At 40.6% G+C, this 19,754-nt stretch overlaps 1 protein-coding gene across 11 annotated transcripts in view; it reads left to right on the forward strand.

Moving 5' to 3' along the window:
• The window catches only part of ZMIZ1 (zinc finger MIZ-type containing 1), a 361,162-nt gene that overhangs the window by 123,842 nt on the left and 217,566 nt on the right, over nucleotides 1–19,754 (forward strand). For 9 of the 11 annotated variants that reach the window (XM_054831980.1, XM_054831987.1, XM_054831982.1 and 6 more), the window contains one exon: nucleotides 1,918–2,000. The exons of 1 other annotated variant lie outside the window; for it this stretch is intronic. The gene's annotated coding sequence lies outside the window, so the exon portion shown is untranslated. Of the gene's footprint in view, nucleotides 1–1,917; nucleotides 2,001–5,385; nucleotides 5,520–19,754 lie in introns of all 11 variants that reach the window. One more of the 11 variants, XM_054831985.1, reaches the window with a different exon arrangement.

Genomic DNA, 19,754 nt, shown 5'->3' on the forward strand with positions numbered 1-19,754 from the left:
ACAGCGCCAGTGTCCTTAGAATAAGCTTGGAGCTGATTTGTGAAAAGGGGTGGGTGGTCTGTAATGTGAATTCACAGAAATGTTAATGGCTAGCCCAGCCCTTTTAATAGGTGCTTTATGAAACAAAGTAGGAATTGTGGTGCCAGTTTTACAGATTGGCAGAACTGAAGCACAGGGGAGGGGAACAAAGTGGTGGCTTGGTGTGTTGCAGCGGTGCAGTTTAAGCAGCCTCTGTTCCTACCCTCTGCCATCATGGCTGATCGCTCCTGCCCTGTGCTTGCTCCCTGCCTTGTGTTGGCGCAGCTGTTTACGAAGACAACATGCTGAAGGAAATTAGTTTCTCCAATCCAGCTAACCATGCAGCTGCACAAATGCAGGGCTGGAAGCAAGCGGCCAGGAGAGAGAAGTGAGAGGTAAAGTTGAAGCTGCCAAGTAAATGCTACAGCCCGATTTGCCAAAGTCCCATCCCGTTGCACCTGGAATGGTACCCAGCTCCCAGGGCAGGCAGAACAGAAATTTATGCTTTGGAGGAACAAACTTAGAAGTTGGATAAATAACTAATTCCAACTTCATTAAAGACCCAGTCTGCATTAGCTGAGAAAGTCATGTTAACACATACTAAATCTGAATCAATTAACATGTTCTTCCTGGCTTGTATAAGCAGGACAAAAGCACTGGGGAAAACTTCTGGATGAGAATAAATATGTTCTGGGGAAAACATTCACAGTTCAATGAGGGCTTAAAATCCAATCATTCACCCAGGGCGCCTGTCAATATGTAACTTCTCTAAAATTGCCATTTGTTGTGAGACAAGAAAACCATCAGAGTTCCTGTCTGAAGCAGACGGTCCCTTGGCGGCACTGTATGTGTCGGGGTTGCATGACTGTTTCTAACATACGGTTTTCAGACATGTTTTTATTCTTTGCGAATTATCAGTGAACAGAATAAATATGACTGCAGAACAAATATTGAATGCAACTAACAAATTATTTGTAACAAGTTATTTGTAATAACTTGAAGTTTTTCTACTGCATTTTGTAAGTCACCTGTGACTTGTCATGCGAGTTATTATGAAAGTGTCTGGTCCTACAGCTGGTCCGTGGGGAGGAGCTGGGACTGGCTGTGAATTGTGTGCCTTATTTTTTTCCCCATAATACTTGCTTTTTCATGTGCAATGGAAAATTATTTTGCATGAAAGTTATTTGGAAGTTAGTCAAAAGAGAAGCAAAATGTAGTCATCGTGTTCTGTTCCTTTCTTCAATATTTGCTGAGTTTTGGAGCCTAATCGTATAAGGCTGTAAGGACACCTTGTCTGCCTGCTGAAACAGCATGTAACAAAATACACACTGCCTGTAAACATTCCCCTGTCTCCCTTTACAGTCTGTCTTTATAATTAAAAAGCATTTCCTAGAAGTCGCGGTGCTGTGCCAACGTAATGCATAAACTTGCTTCGTTTTGCTACATACAGGATGGTGGTTTTGAGGTATTTGCTTAAGCAGAGTTTGGGGGTTGGATTATTTTTTTTAATGGCACTTAGCTCACAAGAGTCAGCGAGTACCCTTTATAAAGAGAATAAAAGAGATTTCAGCATGACCTTTAACTGGAAAAAAAAAAAATTCCATTTGGTTCAGGAAATTTTGATATAAGCCTCAGCAGAATTCTTGCTATCTTTTACTCATCTCATTGTTAAAGGCAAGCAAACCTGTAAGACTTACACTGCTGGAGCGAGTTTCAGAAGCTTGGGGGTGGCAGAGCTGGGCTGGAACCCCGAACCAGCCTCAGATCTGGTCCTCCAGGCTTGGTCCTGGGACTCCTAAATGCTCGTCATTCATTTCAGGTCTGTTCAGTGAGCTGCTTTAAATGCTGCCGTGTTATGCAGGAGAACGGAAGCATGATGTGTCTGTATTTTTATTGCAGGAAAATGGATCTTGTTATGTGAGGGTATTGAGGAAACAGTCCCCAGCTACCGAGAGGAAGAAAGGCCGGTGGGAAATATTCAGGTAGGAAAGCTTTATGGACCATCAGGCAGTAAAAACACTTGTGGGCCTTCAGTCTGTTTCCAGGCGCTGCCTCATCTTTTATGCTTTAACAGCTGATCTGGTCACTATCAAAGTTTATTTGTTGTTTTAAGAAGCAGTCCTGTTTGGTCAATTGATTGCAACAACAAAACACTGCAAGCAAAGCCCTCAGCATAAACATTCCTGGGGCTATCCCCGCTACAATATTGATCCTGATACAGAATACAAACAAATTAGTCTTTACATGAGCCATTCGAGCTATAAAACAGAACAGTAATATGTTCTACTTGCTGCCAATAAATGTGCATTTATAATAAACAAAGTAGAAATCCCTGATTGGAAATGAACAGTAGTTTCAATAATGTGTTCAATAGTTCATGTCCAGCTGTTGTACAGAATTAAAAAAACCACAGAGTGGGCACTCCAGGGTTTCTGTTGCCTTCCCCCATTAAGAAAAATAATCTTTGCAAACTTGTTCTGTTGCTACTTTTGATTTGTTTTGTGTGGTGGTTTGTTTTGTTGGTTTGGGGGGGGGGGGGTTTAGATATTTTAAGTATTTTATAAAGCAATGAGTAATCTTTTCTTTCCAGTGTAGTTAAGAGCTTCTCAAGAATTTGGTCTACATCTTAATTTTCTTGTGGACCAGCTGCCTTTTCTTACACTTTTATGTGGGTCATCTCCACTTTCACTCCTTGTCATATCCCTGTGGCATTTTCTTATATTGACAAATAGCATTAAAGACCCTTCCCTGTATGTGTAGTTGTTTTGAATGCAACTGAAATTAGAGGAGGAGTCAGTACCCTTGTGCCCATCACCACTGAGGGTACGTGGATGATAACCCATTTCCAAAAGGAAAAAAGTTAATGATCATCAGAACATAGATTTTTTTTTTCCCACTCTGCTCTACCATGCTCATATAATCTTCCTCCCCCTCATCCATATTTTCAGTGCTGCACTTTGATGAGCTACAGACAGTTGACCTGAAGGCATTTCTTGATGAACATTTCTGCCTGCTCTCAGCCTTGAAAAACTCAACCTTTTCAAGAGCTGTATGGGAGAAAAATGTGTAAGACTAATATTTGTAGGCTGAAAGAGAGGGGAGAGGAAAGACTAAAGTGTAAAACTTGCTTCCAGCAGAAATGCCATCCCTCTTTTGCCACTGATAATTAGAAGCATTTCTGACATGGCTACAAAAGCAAGTTAGTGGTGTGTCCCTGCCATTTGCTGTGCTTTTATGCTGCAGGACTGTTTTCCTTTCTGTATTGTGATGCTTTCTTCTAGTTTGTTTCAAGACAAAACACAAATTTCAACTGATACTCAACTATTACATTATGATTCATCCCTACTCCTACACTTTAAACGATTACTTCCAAGTACTTACACATGATTGTTTGTAAAAATACAAGGTTGTTATTCAAGTTCACATTTTGAGTACTTTTTCATAATGTTTATCAAAGCTTATGTGCATAAATCCTTTTATTAGTAGTTCTAACTGAAATCATACTAGAAGACTAGAAGTAGGAGAGGTTTTAATTGTGCCGTAATTTTCTCCAGAAAAAGATCTTGGCTATTTTAAGAAATACAATAGTACTGATTGTAACTCTAAAAGGAGATTTAGAGGACATTGCAAATAGTTTCTGGTGGTGCCTTAAAGAGTATACTGTATTTTATGCCCACGAATATAGGTCTAAGACTTTGGTCTTTTATAATAAAAAAGTATGCAGGCATAGAAATAGAGCAAATAATAATAAAAAAACCCCACACACACCAAAACACACCCTGTTTTAAAACAGTGTTCCTGAAAATTTCATGGAGACTTCCTTAGGGTTGGATCTTGGTTTAAAAAAATAAATCACTTTTCTGTTCTGTGAAGAAACTTGGGAAAGAAGTTCCTTGCTGTGCCTTCAGGTCACGTGGCCTCGCTGCTGTAGAGCTGGAATGTTTGCCATGGTATTTCCGGAGGCTTCATAAACACACAGAAAGAACAGGGGGGTTAGGAGGATTTTTTTTTTAATTATTATATCCACCCGCCGTGCTTTTTTCTTCTTTTTTTAGCATTACAATTTTTAGGAATTCAAAAGAGTTTTTATCTGATCAATCCAATGAATTTTAATAATTCATTTGTTTTTTAAAGAAAAAAGTTAAAAGATATTTGGCACTTTCTTAATTGCTGAATTTGTCTAGAATTATTTCTTAATGTAATACCTGGCAACCTACATATTAAGCCTAACTCCACTATCTAGATGGTCTTAATGGTTTACTTTTGGCATCTGTCACTGTGAGTGGCATTTGGTAATCTGACTTGATAGCTGTCATCTTGCAAGCTAGAGTAATGCAAATAAAAGATGAGCACTCAAACAAGGTTACAGTGAAGAGCCGTTTCCTAAGTCCTGCTGCTGCGGCATAGAATCCCCAAGTCAAATCAGGAAAGCATGGAATTAGTTCTGGCTCCCAGGATATGAGGGTTAAGATTATGCAAACCTCTTCTTTCTAACTGTAGGAATAGCACGTGCTCCTTTTGAGACTTTGCAAAACAGCAGCTCAAACTGGGATTGTGAGGACCTCTGTGTTAGTCTGTGATGTCATGGATATGTTATGTCTTAGTGGCACGGTGGGCTGAAGGAGACTCTGTGGTCCCTATTACACCCCTGGGCTGGCAGCGATGTCTTCTACTCCCTTCCCCTTCCAGCTGAGCTGCCTGTTGAACAAGGGCAGAGAACTGATCTGTTTTAAAAATAACCCAGCAAAAAAAAAAGGGGGGGGGGGGAATGAATGGGCTATTTTTAGCTTAACCAACTCTGTTTGCTACACAGTACCATAAAGCTGTCCTAGTGCTACCAGGAGGGGTAGGAAGAGGGCAGAGCTGGTAACAAGCGGCCAGCAGAAGGAACTGCTTGTTCCAGCTTTGCCACTGCGAAAAATCACCCCAGCAGCGTGGCTGTGTGTTCTGTGAGGCTGCTCAGGGCATGGTCAGTGGAAGGTTTATAACCATATCAAGATGGTGGTGTTGCTGAGTCAGGTTATTAATTACATCAGAAGTTACAGAAAGGCAGTATAGTTTGTCTTAGAGCTTTCCTTTAAAGTATGAAATAGTAGATTTTTTTTTTTTCCCAAATTCAGGCCCTGAATTGGCATAGCAAGGAGGACCCTCAGTAGATTTGGAATTGAGCAAGGGCTGGGGTTCTGCATGTTGACAGGGTGTCCTCACTCCTTCCTCCTCTCCCCACCAAACTTTTCAAAGTCCTCCTTTAAGTGTGACTGATTATTTAATGATATTCTCCTGGTGTAGAAGTGTAGCATCATTTACTTTAATAAGGTAAGACTTGTGTTTTGTTTCAATAAAATGTGTAATGTCTGATTGCCACAGGTGCCTTATTGTCTGACTCCTGGGGGTACCTCTGCACACCTGTGTGGACACAGCAACACAGATGTTGGATAATAGAAGAAGAAAAAGAAGGAAGAGGAGCAAAATCATTAATTGAAGAACTGGGAAGATTTAGGGTAGGAAGAATAAGGCAAAGACACAGCAGAAAAAAAAAAGGCTGGAGGTTTGAGTAAGGGAAGCTGTCCCTCCCAAAAGGAGCTTTGTTGATAGAAAACATCAACATCTTCCCATCTAAAAGATGGGAAGAACTGGTTGAGGTGATTGAAGTGATAATTTTGGAAGTGCTCCCGTGCTAGGGGCAGGCAGATGGGGTACAGCAATTGCTGTGTAGGCCACTGATGTTTGAGTCACTACTTCTGTTTGCATTTCTGCAGTTTCAAAGCTGAGTTGAGGTGTGCTTTGAATCTGAAGGTAGCTAGCTGAACTGGTAATGTTCCCACTGTTTTCTGGGTGCTCTGCTCCTTGTCATGTCAGTATTGGGGTGGGGACTGGGGAACGAAGAATCCTTTGTTTTATCCCTGCTTACCTCAGCAGCTGTCAGTAGAAAACTCTTGGATCCTGTGACATAGAGCGAATGCTATCATAATTGGTCAAAGTCGTCTGGATTGGTCTGGTCTAGAATGGTGGTACCTACTGCTCTGTAGCTAGAGCAGTCGACTGAGAGGGAATTGTATGGAGCGAAGAAGTAGTCCTGAAGCTATTGGGCTGCTGTATGTGAAGAAAAACATACTGTTTCAACAATCAGCTTTAAATACAAATGCTCTAGTTATCTTTTGTAAAAGTAAGCCGTGATTCAGAGGCAAACTGTGTTTTAAGTTTGGGGTTCTTTTCCAAGTGATCACCTAGAAATGTGGAGAAATACCCAAGAAATCTTGTACAGTATAACTAAAATGTTGGTAACTTCATACTTGGGTTGTCTTCAGTGCTGTGCTTCTTAGTAAAATGCTGTAGCACCTTAAGTTTCAGGTGAAAAAGGGACACAAATCCACCTCTTTAGGTAGAGAAAATAGTGTACAAGAGCTTGCTTCTTTCTTTTGGAGATGTTCTGGTGATTTATCTTCTTCTTTAGTATATCTCAGTGGTTTGTAGCTTCTGTGCATTTATGAGAATTTGCAAAGACTTTTACAGTTAATTTTGCAATGATAATATATGTATCTGAATAATACTTTTCATGTTGTTTGGCTTTGCCCCTTGCCATCTAAGACTTCCCAATCCTTTATAAGGAAACTTTGTTTAGACAGGCCAATGGGAATCATGGTTGAAACTTGTTCTCAAAAGCTCCGTGTTCTTAATTGCTTTTGACAGTGGTTGGGAAAGATGTCACTTCGGCATAGTGAAAAGCAACCAAAATAAATTATATTTTTAATGAAGGATTCTCTATCTGGATGAATTGATACTGGCAGGACAGTATTGGTTAAAAATAGAAGAACCTTCTGCAGACACATTGCAGTTTATCCTGGTTTTATTTTGTCTAAACAAAAAGCAAAGTACACGTACTGAGTGTAGACAGGCCTTTTAGTCTGAGGTACTTCCTTTGGCAGATGGTTTCTGATTTATTTTATTTATTTTTTTAAAAGTAAGTATTGCTTTGAAGGGAGACCAAATAGAATCAGCATTCAAGTATTCTGTTTATCATGTGTCTGCATGGGAGATTGCTGTATCCTGTACTAAACCTATTTTATGGTGATATGGACAAGACTCTTACAGCCTTATAAAGGATGCTAGCTTGCATTCCTCTCTGCAAAGAAGTATTTCCAAAAGAAATAATATGCTGATTGAATATTTATTTTTGTTCAATACAAAAGTATTTGTAGCTAACTGGCAAATATTTTACTTCTCTATCCTTCCTTTTCCTCTTAATCTTGTTGATCTCCTCGGTGTTTGCTTCCAACTATTAGAAATGTGGTGGTCTAGGGTATTTTAGATCAGCTGCTTTACAAGCCAAGAATATGTATCTTTTCACTGAAAGCATATGTAAGGAAAGGGACTGTTAATTTGACTTGTACAGCTTACACATATGTATATAGTATATATTAGACATATTTTAGATAGATGTGTATGTAAGTTGAGATCTTGTTTCAGAACACAGTCTGTTAATGGTTGACAATTATATATATGTATTTTTAAATGACTGACAAATTTTAAATAAGGTTAAATTAACCTGCAGTAATAATACTGTTGTGGATTTTTAAATACGTTTCATATTGAACAGTATTAAACTAAATTCCTGTATTGAATCTTACTGAAGTTAGAAAATTCAAGGTACAACTGTGTTTTCACACATTTTATTAGGCCTTGATATTTCTGATAGTATAGCTTGCTTTTTCAGGCCTTCAAGTGGGAAAAGCAAAAGAGAAATTTATTTCCTTCTCAAGACAAAAGAACAATGCAAGTGTAATCTCAGCTCTCAGTTTGTCTTTTGTCTATGGCTAAGTCTGTCTCTTAACCTGGTGTGATTAATCCGATTTGATTTCTTCATGTTTTTAGACGTTTATGAAAGGACAAGGAAAAGGGAGGAAAAAAATCCTTTGAAGCACCTATCAGTGATTCAAATACTGCCTTGAATCATAAAGATATGTATGAATGAGATGTGTGTTATCAGAGTGCGGGAAATACTGTGTGAAACGCCAGCAGGTGTATAGCCCCAACTTATGAACCACAGCCAAGTATTTAAACTAGTTGTACTCTGCTAAGAATGTATAGTCTTCACCACAGATCAAACTAAGACTTTTCAAAGAAAAGATTTTGAGCTTAACAAATCATGGAAAACCTCCGTATATACAATGTAATCTAAAATCTCACAAGTGAAAATAAACAGAGTTGAGCTGCAGGATGAGAATATGTGGAGGAGCGTGTCTGCAACACCATGTGGGGTCCCTTCCCTCGCTTGCTTATACCTGTCCCATGCAGCAGAAAGCTCAAACAACTGAAAACTAAAAATACTGCTTCACAAATAGAGTGGGAGGAAGAAGAAAACAGGCATGAACACCACCTTTCAAAGATACTAAGCGTTTGACACAGCAACAGTCTGATGGCAGAGAACTCAACAAAATAATTACATGTTGAATAAGAAGCTGTTTTCTTTTGTTGCCTTTGAATGAGGCGCTTCTTTAATTTAATGGAATTGCCTCTTGCTCTTGTGCTCTCTTACTGGGTGGGCAGAAGCTCACTAACTTCTATAGGCCGGTTTCTGTTTAATATAGTTTAGCAATGACTGTTTTGTTACTATCCTTTTAAATGTAAACATTCCCAGTCTCTTCAGGCGCTCTTCTTACAACATGTTTTAGTTGGGGTTTTGGTTTGGTTTTTTTTTCCTCTGGTGATTTTCATTGCTACCCTTTGATTTTTGTCTCATTTTGCTCTGAATCTGTAAGTTTCTCTTACAAACTATTGCCAACCACCAGATTATCACTGCTTCTTTAGTATCAGCTATGGCATCAGAGGAATGTTGTTTTCTCAGGTCCCAGTTTGATAACGGATTTCATTCTCTGAGCACATTCCTCTTTTGGACTGTTCAATCATCCACCAAATGGAGTGGATTCTTCCTTGGTTGGTGGGACGGATGCCTGCCCATGCAGAGAGTCCATTGAACATCATCTATATGGTAATGTGGGGTTTTTTCGTCATTACTGCCCTGGACCCGATAGCAGCTGAGAAGCTAGAGGCAGAGCACTCTTTATCAGTTCGTAGAGCCTTGCAGTACTTTGCCCTGCCCTTCCCTCACACCTTTGACATTTCTGGTGCTTGTCTAACACCTGCCTGGTGCCTTTTTTCTTGTACTGCCTCTGAAGTTCTCACCTGGAGACCCATGTTCCTTCCATCTGCTCACAGCCTTCGGGTCCTGTTGGTTTGCAGTTAGAGCATTTTGGGAGTTCATGCAGAGGCAAACAAACAGTCCTTGCAGTAGAGGGGTATACCCTGAGAGAACATGTACCTGCGCTGTATCTCGTGAGCAGACATGAGCTTGATCTGTTCATCTTCAGCTGGCCGCATTCTGTGTGGAGCCAAACCAGAAGCCCCATGCCCATCATTAGCATTGTGTTGAGCTTGAGCTAATAAGCTCGGTCTCTTGGCAGGATGTGTTAGATCAGGCTTACTGCTGTGCTAGTTGTGCTTACACAGCTTCCAGTTTGGAGCTGGCTCATTTACAGCTGGCTTGGATGGTGGCCAAGAAGGCTCGCCTTTGCCTGCAGTATGCCATGTTGACGTACATGCATCCAGCACTTGAACGTGTCTGTCAATAGCAGGAAATTATTTTCAGAGGGAGGGGAAAATCTTTGGCCTGACTGCAAGTGTAAACAAGGACAATATTAATGAATGAGGAAGTAGGTAACAGTTTTAATAAGGAGGATTGATTATTCCAAATGTAGATTCACTACCACAAGTTGTCTTTGGTCCCTGTATTTGGCCCCATTTTGTTTGTCCTTTACTACTGGGTTTGTTTTTTGGTGGGGGAGTGGATTTCCCCAATATTGCTTAGGAACATTTCACAGATGTAAACAACTACATTGTAGAAGTGAGCAGCCTGGTATTTTAACTGGGAAACAGAAACTAATCTAAACACAAGGTTAAAAGTGGGCAGAATTTTAGAGGGGAGAAATTTGGCTTTACAATTAGCCCGTCCTCTGGTTTTTGTCTTCCTTTACTTCATATGTTAGCAAATTAGTTTGTACATTGGTTATAGTGTCAAGGATCTGTCCATCTTAATGTTGAAGTTCCACAGTTACCCAAAGGTACAAAATACTCCCTAGTAACAGGAATTACACAGGAAGAAGAAACTGAGAGCTCTGAAAAGCTGAAGTTTGTTTATTTAGGTTTGGAAGACTAGAGCTCAGAATGACTTGAAAGCCACATCCTCAGCTGGCATAGATCGGTTTCATCAGTTACCAACAGTTGTGTTATTTACTTGAGATTGTCCCCTCAAATATTAAGAAATCTTCTGTCTGTGGAGGAGTGTGGTGGTGGACGGGAACATATGAGTGCGTATGTATATAAATATAGGGAAAACCAGACTAGTCTCTTCTTTTATTGTGAAATAATAAAATGATTCATCAGCCACCTCACTATGAGCTCTCTTAATATTGGAGCCCATTTTTCTCAAATTATTTTCTTGGTCACAAACATCCATGCATCGCTGCATTAATTTGCTTGACAGTTTAGAGGCCACTTCTCGGTTTGAGCAAGCCTCAAAGAGACAGTACCAACCTTTTAGTTCTAAAATCGCTGTTATTAAAACAACCAGGGGAATGTGTCTCTGCAAAGGCAGAGTTGAATAATGATTTAGCTCCCAGAATTAATTTGAAATTTCAGCAGCACTAAGTAATATTTTAGTGGCAATATAATCCTGTACATTACATATTAAGTCTGCAGACTGCACTGCCAGTGGAAGAACCCTGCAGTATTTAAATGACACTGTAACACCATGGTATTATATTCAGGTCATTAGGGGGCATTTTACAGGATTGAAGTTATCTGGCAGAATGTCAAGGGTGAATCATATAATCTCTGTTTCTTTGCCTCTCCAAATATGTAGATTAGGGGTTTTAAAAAAAACAATTACACCTAACTCACCAGTGTTCCTTCTCTGTCTTAGCCCACTATATCACCTGTGCACTGTCAACAAACGCTGAGAGTGTAACCGAAGGAAAAGGGGAGTAATAGATAGGGATGGCTCGAATGGCTGATGATGTAAGTAGAGAAAACAGTGTACTGAGGGTTGTTGGGGTTTGGGGGTTTTTTGTTTTTGTTTTTGTTTTTTTTTTTTTAAATTTTTTTCCCCTGTATGAATCAGAGCAATTGATAGATAAGCGTACACCCAAGTATTTGGCTTTTGTGGCAGGCATCAGTGGGTGTCCAGAATGATGGAAAATGCTGAGCCCCAAGATAAGTGTTTTCCGGAGCAGATCCCTTCTGAACGCTAACCTTCTGAAGAGGTAGGGGCACTCCTGCAATTGAATGTACCAAGGGAGATGGACACCTATCTCCCCTTTGTGCCTTAGAAATTCCTTTTAAATTCATGTGTGTGACCCATCATAACTATTTTGATACCTCTGTTGAAATATACTCATCATTCAGACAGCTCTGGTTGAATTTAGAGAGAGACACTAGGCTGGGAAAAGCATGTGTTCTCAGCAGCTTACTGCTGCCTCTGGCAGAAGTTACTGCCATTCAGATCTGCTAGCCAGATAGTTCACATGATTATTCCATGCACCATTAGAGACAAACGGAGCTGGGTTAGTTTAAACATGTAAATAGTTGCTTTGGATCATTCTTTCTGCAAGAAACAGGTAATCATCACAGGAGTAGCCTAGCTGGCTGATAGGCAGTAAACTTTACCACGTGAGTCTTCTCTTGTCTCTTCTTCACTGAGTTTTAACTACAGCTTTTGGGGTGATGTGGAAAAAATAAACCCAATAATAATAATAAGGCGAGTGAAGTTGAAGTGATATCTAACTTCCAGTGGTGAGGATGGCAACGGTGACATGCTGGTTGGTCGGGGGTTGATAAACTTTTCAACCAGGAGAGTGGCCATCATGTGAATAGGACACATGGATGTGCCTTTTCTGTGGTCAAAGCAGTTGAGGGGGGAACCCCAACAACTCTTTGCTTATTTGAAGAGTTTGTTTTCCTCTAGCCTAGAATATGGGCCAAGTTCCCGTATGGTAATTCCTGTTTTCTTCTTGCTGCACTCCATGTGATGGGAAATTCTTAAAAAAGTTTCAGGGGCAAGAGGTGTGTTTCGCTGCTGCGTACCATTGCATGAAAGGAGCACTGAAGGTACTGGAAATTATTTTTTGACAGGTGGTCTTTCCAAAAATAGCCTTAACTTCTTATTAGAGAATGGTGTAGGACTCATACTTGTAGAGAAGCACCGGCTATGAGAATGGGAGAATTGCCTTACTTGGCAGACCTGCTGCCCTAAGAGGCTGTGGAGGCAGATAGCAGGTTAAACACGGCTGTGGACAACAGGTCCATGAACAGCCACCAAAGGGAGCATATGTTCCCACTGCCCTCTGTGGGTGCTGGGGAGTAAAGGCAATAAACTACAGATAATGGCTGAGCTCATGTACCCTGCTTACGTGGTATCTTCTGCTGTCATCCTTGGAGACAGAATCCTGAGATGGATGGATGACTGAAATAACCCAGTACGGCATGTCTCTTGTTTCTACTGCATTCAGGTATATAACAATACTTAAAATATTATTCACATTGTATTTGCAGTTACATCAGGAGCAGCCAAGGCATTAGGGTGTTCTTGGGTCTTCAACTTTCTTACGTAAGAAAAGACTAAACATTTATGTTAATATTTCATGGGTTTTATATAGCCTACTTTGACAGAGGATAATGTTTCACTTTAGATTTTGAGAACTGCGCTCTCTTGATCTTGATGTTGCTTTGGTTGTCACTAGCTTGTTTTAAAATGTACAGCAGGAAACCAGTTCTGCCCCACCACTGTTTTTTCAAGTTAAAGGCAGTAGTCTTTCTTGAAAAATGTCTGTAGACAAAGACTTCTCCAGACTGGGTCTCTACTGATCTGTGCAGTTAGCAATTACTCCTATGAGCTGTCATTTTAAAGTAAAAATAGAAAATGTAAAATATTGATTACGTATGCAAGTACAAGAAATGTACAGCTGTATACTAACTCTCCAGAAGCTTGTAGATAAAAATAGATGTAAATCACATTTTTCCTTCTAATGTGGCACAACAATTAATAGTTTTGCTCTTGAGGAAGTATGTATGAACCCATAAGACCATGAGCTTGTGGAGAGAACTTTATTCCAGCTATATCATTCACTGAAGTAACAGTAGAAATCTTTTGGGACTCTTTTTCCTAAATAAGGGGCATGTGCTTGTTATTGTGGTGCAGCAGTGAGCAATACCATGAATTTCAGGATGGGAGAGATCTTTGTTGTTTATCAAATGCATACCTTATATCAGGTATTTCCTGTAGTCTATACACACTAGAAATAAACAGTGGCCTGGCACTTCATGTTACTAGGCTACTCGTGCTGCTGTTTCAATGCATTTGCTGAGGCTGCAACACTTTTTTGCGTTAAGGTTTCGATAATTCAGCATGTGCCTTTCTCAACTGAAATAATCGTGCTGCTCTCACTGGTGGTACACAGCTAGAGTCTGTTTTCCTCCCAGCTGATTGAAGGCAAACATTGGGAGTACAGGCTTCCCTATCCTTGGCCATTGCATCCACTGTGACTTTTTGGATGCAATCAGTTTGTCAGCTATGGTTTGTGGTCCAGAAACTTGTCAAAGCAACTTGTGCCTTTAGCTTCTTATAAGGACTGGTCAGGGAGATATGAAGATTGTAAGACAATCCACGTGATCTTATGAGATGATGTGTATATAATAAGCTCTGAATAATTACACAATAAACTAATCATCCAGCAAATTATTATGTTCCTCAGTAGGGAACCTCTATAATGGGTCTGGCATAAATAGAACTTTTCTTTTAATACTCATTGTCAAAGGGCTCTAAGTATTAGCAGTGTTTATCTGAAGTTGAATTGATACCAGGTTCACTTGCCAGTTCTTTGTAGAATGAAAATTCTTTGCTCAGAATGAATCTCAATGATGAATTGAAGTTATTTTAGAAATAGGGTCTGCTGTGGAGTTTCATTTCGATGTTTATTCCCTTCCTCCACAGTGTGGTGCAGGATTGTAGGTGTGAGTCTCAAACTATGCCTTGTTAAAGATTCTGAGTAACCGGTAACTACTCTGGTTCTTAACCTGATGACATTATAGGTTCATACATGAAACCAGGGAATCGACCAAATTTGCTCCTTTTGTTGCGTAAAGGTAGCTGGACTTTAGCAAACAGTTTGGTGGATTGGATTAAGTTTTGATATTGGTCAAGAATATACTTGTGACAACATCTAGCATTTTTGGGAAGGTTTTGCCTTTGTCTTTTGCAGCTGGTAAATTTATTTCTTTGGATATAAATACATGTGAAACGAATTTACTAGTTATAACATGAATGTGCTATGCAAGCTACCAGAATTGTAGTATTTATAAATGTAATGTTCTCTGGAGATGCTGTACCTGGCAGTATGTCTGCTTTCTTACTTTTGCAGGGGCTTGCAGTTGATTTTTTTTTTTTCCCCCCCAAAATGCATGCATGTATACACACAAAAAGCATGTTATCAGCCTGAAGCTTCAGGCTAAATGTGTGAGCCCAGGTGTCATACTTCTAATGCCCTTTGCATGAAACGTGAAATAATTGCTCAAGTGTAGAAACTGTATGCACGTTTATGAAACGTGAAGTACAGGCACAGTCTGTGATTTCAAGCGTCTTATGAAAATGTGCGTATGGTAAGGCCACACTAATCTTCAAAACAAACTTTCCATGTTCTTTAAAGTTTAGACTTCTTAATCTTTGAAAGTGGAGTGAATGACAGAATACCTTAAATACCTCCATATGTGTTTATATTTAGTAGGTGTAAACCTGCTTACACCAAGCTAACTTACTGCAAAGAAGAAACACCTGCTGAATTAATTTTCATGAAGTGGATGGTACTCTGTGTTGTGACACAGTGGCCTCCCAGACAGGGGGGGAAGAAACATGCGGGTATAGCAATCTGTTAAATAAATGAAACAAGTGGATATGGGTAAATAAACGTGAGTGACAACAGAGATAATATGGAGAGCGCAAAAAGTGTGCACACACAAAGAACGATGGACGGTGCCTTTTTCTCCATTGTGGTCCCAAACCCCTAGAAGAATCAAAGGCTTCATTCTTACTGGAGAGACTGAGAGAAGGTCAGGTTCCAAAATAGCTTTGGGTCAGAGAGGAGAGGGAGATAGTATAGTCACCGAGATGAGTAACTTCAGATACGGTCTGGGTGTCCAAGAAGTCATGGAGAGAACTGCTGCTTAGGAAGAGGCCTGCCTTAGCTTATATTTACAGTATGGAGCCACATGAGATCAATACCTGGAATAGGCTGCTCTGGGTGCAGGCTGTCATTATACCCTATTTACTGGTCTCTATTCCTCCTCTTTTTCCATGTGTGTGGTGCTGGGACTTCTGAGGCCGCATACCTTGGTTGTCTTGTGCCAATAAGCCAAGCCATTCTATAAATCCTTCCTAATGAATTATGGAGGAAAAAACCTGTCCTGTTCCTTAACTGGTTAAGACTTTTAGAGGACAGTGAAGGCTCTTGTGTAATTTAACGCTTGTACTTGTCCTCAATTGCATCCTCGTTTACAAAGCTATAAATTGGCATGAATGCTGAACATACGGTCTAATCCTTATTGCCGCTGTATAACCTTGAAGTCAGGACTGAACTTTTTTCTGCAATGCATGGATACAATGTATGTCAAGTCAAACTGTACAGAAAACTGAGGTAAAAACAAGTTTTTCTAATAGAAAAAGTTGTTTTGACTAAAACTCTTGGTTTGGAAATATGGCTATATCAGTATTATTGCAAATACTTATGCTGTTTCTCTGAACCTTACCAATTTCCTTGCCCTAGGAATAAAGGCTGAGTAAGAGGCATTGTGAGAAATGCATATCCTAGAGTTAAACGTCAGTGTGACAGCTCTTGGGACTAGATGTTATGTAAAGATTTTATTTTATTTTTTTATAGAACATGACCAGCTATGAAACATCTATTTCCAGCTGTGCCTCACTATTATAATGTTCAACTCTAATCTGCAAAGCCCCTAGTGGGAGTAAAAGAGTGATTTGATTTCTGGACCATTACTTTTGGCTCCCTCAGCTCTGCCTGCCAGAGAGAGTGCTAGTGCAGTGGCACCAAGTCCAGGTGGAGGCCCGTAACTAGCAGCGTACCCCAGGGTTCAGTACTGGCTCTAATGCTGTTCAGCATCTCCATCTGGATGATGGAGCAGAGCATACCCTCAGCCAGCTTACAGATGACAGAAAAGGGGGAGGAGTGGCTGGTAACACAAGAGGGTTGTGCTGCCATCCAGAAGGACCTTGAGAGAGACAGGGGAAATGGGCTAACAGGAACCACATGAAGTTGAACAAAGGGAAAAGCAAAGTCTTTCACCTGGGGAGAGGAGCAGCCCCAGGCACTAGTATTTGCTGGGGTGCCACCCAGCTGGAAAGCATCTCTGCAGAAAAGAACTTGGGGATCCTGGTGGACACCCAAGTTAAACATGAGCCAGCATTGTGCCCTTGCTGCAAAGAGGGATAATGATATCCTGGGCTGCATCAGGCAGAACATTGTCAGCAGGTCATGGGAGATGATCGTTCTCCTCTGCTCAGCACTGACCAGGCCACACCTGGAGCACTGTGTCCAGTGCTGGGCTCCTCTCACAAATGACATGTGGACATACTGGAAAGAGTCCAACAAAGGGCCACGAAGATGATTAAGGCACTGGAGCACCTCACATCTGAGGAAAGGCTGAGGGAGCTGGAGCAGTTCAGCCTGCAGAAGAAAAGGCTCAGGTGGGATCTCATCAATGCATATAAATACCTGAAGGGAGGGTGCAAAGAAGACGGAGCCAGGCTATGTTTAGTGGTGCCCAGTGACAGGATGAGAGGCAACGGGCACAAACCTCAGCCATTCTGCTAGCCTGTAGCTCTGGCCATGTTTTCAGGGAGGTGGTTTCTCATGCACCGGGACCTAGACTGAGGTAAACAACTGATTTTTGTGTTAGCTAGATATGGTTTTTAGTGAATTTGGACTTGGTAATTTCAAAGGTTACCACAGAATAAAATCTGTGGGGAAACTGCATAGTTATCTCGCAGCAAAGATACTGGCCTCCTGATGCTAGGGTAGCCTTGTAGGTAGTGTGACCTGAAGAGTGGGGACTGGGTGGTAAGTTTTGGAGAATTTGTAGCAGCAGAAATGGTTTAATGTTGCTGAGAGTCCTTTCCTATATGCATTAAATGCCCCACTGCTTTTATTTTTAATCTCAGACACATGTACAAGTGTTTTGACTAGATGCTTTCTGGATTTAGAAACAAGGTGGGATCTAATATGCCAAGGAGGAAGGGTTTGTTTATTTTTTTTTAACTTTTTAACAGGTTGAGTCCCTGATAATCTTAGCAGCAGGTACCTGTGGTGAGATTTTGAGGAAGTGTCTTCTGCAGGTGTCTTAATATTTTACCTGTAGTTGAACAAAAAAAAAAAAGTGAGGCATAATGTTATCAAATGAGGTACCTTAAGAGTCTGAAAACCCCTGCTCAATAAACTGATATGTTCTTCAGGAAATTGATGATATATCAAAAGCTGTTTCTTCAGATAGCAATCACTGGCTTAGCTTTCCAAAATGAATGTGAAATTTGAACACTGGGAGAAGGCTGTGTATGTTGAAAACAGTGCTGGTTTTGTATGCACGGTTCTGGACTTATCTTGAAAGGGATTCTGACACACAACAAAACCAATGAAAACCGTTTCAACCCACAGTACTTTTTTCTGACCTTAAGCATTTCTTGGTTTATGTGTATGAGATTAATTCAAAGACAATTTGCTGTTTTCTTTTTTTAAATGACCAAACATACTGGATGAAAACAGGTCCTGCAATTAAAAGATAAGAGATATATTTTAACTGAAGCATATTCTCCCATACAGGAATAAAACTATGAATGTATATCTTTCTATTAAATATTTGTGTACAGGGCTTAGAAGGCTACGTCTGTGTTGGTGGCGGTAGTTATTTGTTTAGGATAGCTGAATGTTTTCTTCAATTAGTCCATTTTGTGGCTAATCTGGAAGTCTTTGCCACCGCTATGGAAATGAAGCAGTGTCCACTGGACCACCTGGTATCTTGCATCTGAGTCTGCTGGCAGAAGGAACAGCAAGACACACATGACCCATTTATGATGTGTATATAATGGATTCTGTTTCTTAAAAATGAGGGTTGATAAGTTAGTTCTGTCAAACTAAAAGTTGCTGTTGTAAAGGGTGCTCCTCATTCCCAGGCTTCCTTGTGGAAGGAGACCTGCTGCTGTCCCATTCGGTGGGCCCTGGAATGCAGAGGGCAGCGGTGGGCACAGAGCTGCTGAACCCAGGATGGGGAAACGTGAAAGCTTTTATGTTACCCACATTTATGTTGTAGGTAGATGTTGTTTGGTCGGTCAGTATATTTGTGCTTTTCAGCCCTGTTGGGACACTCTTTATATTTAGTGTGGTGAGTAGCATAAATGGGCGTTGCTTGCCTGTGTTGAGCCACTGCTGAGGTGGCCAAATGTGTGAGATGATTTTTGCACTGAGCAGTTTTTTCACAAACTGGCATAATTCCCACTAGTTCCACTTCATATCTATTTAAGAAAATGAGCGATCTTTAGTGTTTGCACATGATGTCTTGGAGTCATTAATTATTTATCTTCACGACTGCATGTGTGTAAGAAGGGCTTTGGTTATCCCTGTTTTATGGGAGACAGACGGGGCATGAATTGACTTGTAGACTGTGCCTGCGCTATCGTAGAGTGCTCCGTAGAATGACTCTGTTTTAAAGCTTTTCAAAAGCTGCAAGGAAGGGTGTTTCACATTATGCTACGCTTTATTTATAAAGGATTCAAAAGCAAACTGCTACAGTCACCGAACTGGAAGGAATATTGCCTTTGCTCACTTTTTGTTTAATCTCTAGAAGTCCTTATCAAAAATTGTTAGTGTTTCAAAGTCTCATAATGGTTTAAGAGTCTTGTGTCTACTGAAGGAAGCCCAAACCAGCTCAATTGTTTCTTTTGAGGGCAAGGTGCAGTGTGTTGTTTGTGCAGCCAGCCTTGGCAATGCCTTCCCCCCCTGCCCCCCCAACTTCTTTGTCCCCCTTCTTCCCTTCCCCCGCCTCCCCAATTATTTTTCCAGAGACCTTGGCTTGCTGCTTCTGGGGCAGCAGCAGCAGCTGCTAGTGCTGTCCTGTAATTCTTCCATCTCGGTCACAGGGGACTGGAAGGGAAAAGACGGTCTGTCTCAGCAGCAGTCCACCAGCTGCCGCTACAATCTATAATGCGTAAATTTGCAAAATATAGCTTTTAATTTTGCTTTGCAGTCAGAATGAAAAACTAGGGCGCACCACCACTGCCATCATTGATTGATTAATAGAAATTTATGCTCCCTGCTCCCTGGTTCAGAGTCGGACAAAAAGTACTTGGAAGTGGCTAAAAATAAAAGGTAAGAATCCTGACAGACTTTCACACCAATGGAGTAATTAATGATACAATGTTGTGTATGTATGCTTGAGAATACGCTCTAGATAAAAGCTGTTGAATAACACAAAAATATTCAACTAAATTAGAGTATAAAATTATGCTTGGAGTCATAATACTTTCTGAAGTACGTGCATAAGCAGGGCTTCTTTGTTACAGTGTCAGTGAATGAGGGAGTTCCACAGATTCTAGCATAAGGACTTTTCCTGAAAATGTATATTGA

Source organism: Grus americana, chromosome 7 (assembly GCF_028858705.1).
Source record: "Grus americana isolate bGruAme1 chromosome 7, bGruAme1.mat, whole genome shotgun sequence".
Classification (NCBI taxonomy): Eukaryota; Metazoa; Chordata; class Aves; order Gruiformes; family Gruidae; genus Grus; species Grus americana.